The sequence below is a fragment of the Gracilinanus agilis genome, chromosome 4 (genome assembly GCF_016433145.1).
Source record: "Gracilinanus agilis isolate LMUSP501 chromosome 4, AgileGrace, whole genome shotgun sequence".
Classification (NCBI taxonomy): Eukaryota; Metazoa; Chordata; class Mammalia; order Didelphimorphia; family Didelphidae; genus Gracilinanus; species Gracilinanus agilis.
In genome coordinates, this window is record NC_058133.1 from 102,510,114 (window position 1) to 102,516,212 (window position 6,099).

A 6,099-nucleotide genomic window follows, 5' to 3' on the forward strand; every position below is an offset into this window, starting at 1 on the left:
CTTCCTTCCTTCCTTCCTTCCTTCCTTCCTTCCTTCCTTCCTTCCTTCCTTCCTTCCTTCCTTCCTTCTTAGAATCAATACTGTATATTGGTTCCAAGGCAGAATAGCAGTAAGGGCTAGTCAATGGGAGTTAAGTGACTTGCCCAGGGTCACACAGCTAGTAAGTATCTGAGGCTACATTTGAATTCAGGACCTCTTGTCTTCAGGCCTGGCTCTCTACCCACTGAGTCACTTAGTTGCCCCCCAGACTTTGGTTTCTACTGGATTTCCTATCCTCCCATATGCCTCCATCCCTTCTGACTTTTCACCTTTCTCCTTTCTTCCCTCCAGTCCCTTCTTTTTTAAAAGTTTCATTAATGCCTTTTTTTAAACCATTATTTCCTGATAACATCCCTTCTCATGTCCCTTATAACAGAAGAAAACCATTTAAGACAAAATTGTCACCCTCTGAACAATTCATATGTACATAGGGCTTTAAAGTTTCTCTTCCTCCCCATTTTTATTTCTATCCTTCCTCCTCCCTCTCTCTCAGCTTCTCAGCCTCTCTCCTCCCTCCCTTTACCATAAATTCTTTCTCCTTCCCCAAAGTTTGTCTTCTCTCTCCTTCCCTACATTCCCTCATCTCCTTCCCTCCATTATCACCATCTCTCCTTCCCTCCTCACTGGATTGTGCAGTGGATAGAGCTCTGGATCAGGAGGATCTTTTTTAGACCTTATGTCTTCTAAGAATTCTTGCAATTCTCCCCCAAAGGAAAGAAATATTCTTGATAAGCACTATAGGATTTATTTGGACCATATAGAAGTCATTTACTGACATCTCTAGACAAATGGAACACAAGCTATCATTTTTACCATTTGAGTTTTACTGTTTTTACTCATTCGAGCTCAAATCCAACCTCAGAAAATTTACCAGCTGTGTGACCCTGGGCAGGTCACTTAACCTCTGTTTGCCTCAGTTTCCTCAACAATAAATAAAAAATAATAGCACCTACTTCCCAGAGTTGTTGCGAGGTGAGATTATAATTTTAAGATCCCTTGCACATATGAATATTTACTCTCTCTCTCTCTCTCTCTCTCTCTCTCTCTCTCTCTCTCTCCTTGCATCTCCCTGTCTCCTTTTTCCCCCTCTCTTCCCCCTTTCTCATATTCCCTCTCAGTTCCCACAGCTCTGGTGGAGCCATTAAATTGATTCTTTCCAGTTTTATCTTTACCAAACCCCCTAAGTCCCTCCTCCCAAGGTAGACTTGAGACTTTAGCTGATTGGAGATGAGGGAGTGGGTCCAGCTTTCTATTGAGGCTTCTCCCATCTCATTCTCAGCCGCCCAAGAAGTAGACTGGGGCTCCCTAAGCTGGGAAGCTGTGAGCACCTGGGCAGAAGTATTGTGGGGACTGTGGAGGAGGGAGGGTCTCACTTGCTGCTTTATTTCAAACCCTACCCAGCTACAGCTCGAGATAAACATCTTACTGGAAGGGAACTCATGGGAGAAGTCTGTTCTCCACAACCTATTAGCTCTTGGGGAAGCACAGTGGCTCAGTGGATAGAGAGCCAGATAGGACAGGAGGTCCTGGGTTCAAATCAGAACATAAGAACTAAAAAAAGTGAGCTCAGTGAGGGCAGGGACTGTATTTCTTTTTCTTTTTAGTATCTTCAGCACTTAGTACAATGCCTGGCACTCAGGAGAACTTAATAAATGTTTATTTTATTTTTATTTTATATCTATTATATTAATATTAATTCATAATAAATAATAATTATTATAATTATATGTATGTATGTATCTGTTTGTTTGTTTGTTAGCTCTAACTTCTGTCTTAGAATCAGTACTGTGTTTTGGTTCTAAGGCAGAAGAGTGGTAAGGGGTGGGCAATGGGGGTGAAGTGACTTGCCCAGGGCCACACAGGTAGGAAGTGTCTGAGGACAGATTTGAACCCAGGACTTCCCATCTCTGGGCCTGACTCTCAATTCACAGAGCCATCCAGCTGCCCCCGTAATAAATTTTTATTGAATTGAATTGTCCCTGACCAGTAGGGGCTCAGAAGGGCAACCAGCCTACTCTTGGAAATGGTGGCAAAAGAAAGCCTGATTGCCTTTCTCTCTTGCCTTAAGGTTACCTCAGCTTTTAGTCCTCAGAACCAGAAACGTCCCCACATTCCTCTGTTAGTATACTATTATTATTATTATCATTATTATTCATATTAAGCTCCATTCAGTGCTGTGGAAAATGGATATCTGCAGATTCTGTTAAATAGGAGTCACCCCTTTGCCTTAAATATATGCCTAGAAGTTCTCCCAAATTTACCTGTGAAAATCAGGGAGGTAATAATAATTGCTAGCACCTTAAAGTTCATAATTAACTTTATAAATATAATTTAATTTTTCTCCTTACAAGGACCCTGGGAAATAGGTGCTCTTTCTATCCTCATTTTACCAAAGAAGAAACTGAGGCAGATAGTGATTAAGTTAGTTGAATGTCTGAGGCAGGATTTGAACTCAAGTCTTCTTCACTTCAGGTCCATTGTTCTATCCACCATGTGACCCAGAAGTCTCAATATAATGGAAAAGGTACTAGATTTCGAAAAACCCGGGTCAAATCATGCTCATTCATTGTGTGATCATGGGCAAGTCATTTATACTTTTTGTTTCCTCATATGTAAAATGAGAAGGTAGGACTAGATGATGATCTCCAAGGTCCATCTAAAGATGGGAGGTCCAGAGTTCAAATCTGGTCTCAGATACTTCCCAACTGTGAGACCCTGGGCAAGTCACTTATCCCTAATTTCTGAACCGTTACTACTCTTCTGCCTTAGAATCAAGACGTACAGTACATACAGTATTGATTCTAAGACAGAAGGTAAGGGGTTAAAAATAAATAAAACAATATAAATAAATATGATTATATTAATAAAATAAAATAAAATAAATGCTACAAATAAACAATAAAATGAAATAAATAAAAATAAGTAAATAATGAACGAATAAATAAATAAATGTCACCAAAATTCTGTTATGGGAGCAGCTAATTGGCTCAGTAGATAGAGAGCCAGGCCAGAAGACAGGAGGTCCTGGGTTCAGATCTAACCTCAGACACTTCCTAGCTGTGTGATCCTGGGCAAGTCACTTAACTCCAATTGCCCTAGCCCTTACCACTCTTCTGCCTAAGAGCTGATTGATTCTAAGATGGAAGGTAAGGGTTTAGAAAAAAAGACAAAGAGAGAGAGAGAGAAGGAGGGACTAGATGGTCTCTAAGATCTAACTGATGGTCACTAAAAATCTGTGATTTATAATCCTAGACATTGCTGACAGCATTGGGGTGAAGACTCGGGAGTTTCAGACCCCCCAGTCCCCAGGTTAGCCCCACTTCCTCTGCAGTCAGAGCAGGAGGAGGAGGCAAGGCTTCACCCACAAAGGAAACCAGACTTTGTTATAAATAGCAAGGAAGGGAAAATAGCTGTTATACATCACAAACATCCAAGCAGCCTCGGGGTATTTTTAGTTCCAAGTGTTAATGAGGGTTTAATTAGCCCTCTGTATAATCTCAAAAAGGGGATTTCAAACCACTGTCCTATCCCCAAAACCCTTTTCAGGTTCAGAAATTCAGTGAAAGGTGGAAAGCAGAGACAAGGACCCTTCTGCAAAGTCATAGATGTCAGAGCAGAAAAGAGGCAGCGTTAGAGACTCTCAGCCCCAGGATTCTTCAGCTGGGAGTCCTGGGGATCGAGGGGGAGATTTCGAGGAGTCTCTGAACGGAGAAGGGAAAGAAATGGCATCTTTATTTTCACTAACCTCTAACTGAAATATAGTCTTTCCTTCCACTCTCAAGAGAAGGGGGAAAAAATTCTGAAAAAGGGTTCATGGAATTCTTCAACAGCCTTGCAAAGGAGTCTGTGAAACAAGCAAACAAAAAGCCAAACTCCTGATCTAACCCCAATTCCCTCATTTTACAGATGAGGAAAGGGAGGCCCCCAAAGGGAGCCTGACTTGCACATGGCCATCAGGTATTTTTTGATTGACATGGGATTAATACCCAAGTCCTTTAACTCTCAGTCTAGCTATCTTTCTATTACAGAGCACCAAGCTTTGGAGGCAAAAGACTGACTCTCATTCCATTCTTTCCTATTTCTTTCTCTCCATTTACCCCTCATCCCAGACAGCCAGGTCTGGACTCAGTTAAGACCGGAGTTCAAAGACACTTAACTAGCTATGTGACCTTGGACAAATCACTGAAGCTCCATCTGCCTCGGTTTCCTAACCTGCAAAAAGAGGATAATAATAGCACCTCAGAGTTGTGGATCAAATGAGATATTTGTAAAGTGGTTAGTGTCATGCCCACCACTTAGTAGGTGCTTAATAAATGCTAGTTTCCTTCTTTCCTGTATCCATGAGAGCAATGACCAGTCACTTGAGTTAGAAGGAAAAGGTGATGTAGCAAGTAAAAAAAATGTAACAAGGGTAAACTGGAGCAGATTTTCCAGGCAAGATAACAGTTTGCTAATAGTGACTGGTATGACTATTAACAAAGTGAGTCACTGGTCACCTAATCAAAACCAGGGACCTGATTTATTACTTTATTAGTTAGTCTAGCTATAACCAATAAATTGGTCAATATCCTCTCCCAATGACCAGAGACCCCAAGGGAGGGCTGATTAAGTCTTTTAAATCTAAGTGTATCTTCCTTCTGATTGGCCTGACAGTACATTATTTGGACCTCCCTGGCAAAGGCAAGACAAGGCTGACTGGCAAACATTTTAATGAGGAAGGAAGGAATAAGAGTCACCTCAGATCTTCCCTATTACTTGGGAGATTGAGTAATCCTCTCTGGATAGGATTGGGGGGTGGGGAGGTTGGCATTCCAGTGTGACTGATCACTGGCCATATCTGACAATTCAGGAATGCTAATTGCTTTATGCCCTCTCTAGTAATCTCGACCAGAAAATCAGAGCCACCCCAATTCATTCTCAACCTTGTCCTTGGAGACGGAATCACCCTGAACTTTGACAAGGAGAGGGAAGGACAGGAGAGCCAGGCTGGTCTTTTGTTTACAGGGTAAATGAAGCCATGGTCCCTGGTTAGATTGATTATAAGCAGATGGTGGGGGCCAGAGGGAAGAGAGGAGTGATCCCATTATTCCACTAGACCTTTGGTTTGGACTGGGAGAGTTTGACAAAATGATGACTAGGACAGGTTGTAGAGCAATAATGATGATTAAAATGATACAGCATATATTCATTTCCCTCAGTGATTGAGATGAAAGGGGAATTGGTTGACACACTCCATCCAGGGACAATGGCAGAGTTAATTTAATCATGGTTCTAGAAATGGAAAAAGTGGGAATGGGGAGAGGAGGGAAAGGTATTAGGACTTTGGAAAAGATTGTTCTGCAATTTATAGTTTCCCTTGGTTCTGAGAGAGCCCTATGTTCTGTATATGGTGGCACTTGAACCCAGGCTCTTTAATAAACAAATAAAGCTCTGGACTTGGACTCAGAAAAACCTGAGTTCAAATTTCAGTCTCAGTTACTTACTGATTGTGTGACCCTGGGCAAATCAATCAATCAATCAACAGTTGTTTTTTCTAATTGATTAATTAAGAAAATTTTTCCATGGTTACATGATTCATGTTCTTTCCCTCCCTTCCTCCTGCCCCCCTCCCGCAGCTAACGAGCAATTCCACTGGGTTTTACATGTGTCATTGATCAAGACCTATTTCCATAGTATTGATATTTGCACTAGGGTGATCATTTAGAGTCTACATCCCCAATCATATCCCCATTGACTCATGTGACCAAGCAGTTCTTTTTCTTCTGTGTTTCTGCTCCCACAGTTCTTTCTCTGGATGTGGATAGCATCTTTCTCATAAGTCCCTCAGAATTGTCGTGGATCATTGCATTGCTGCTAGTAGAGAAGCCCATAAAGTTCATCAATCAACATTTATTAAGTACCTACTCTGTGCCATTCAATGTACTTAGCCCTGGGGGCACAAAAAAGGTGAAAGACCCTACCTATTCTCACAGAGCTTACCAGCTAATGAGGGAGACAACATGTGAACAAATGTAAACCAAGCAAGCCATATATAGGATAAAAAAGAAGTCATTAAATAAA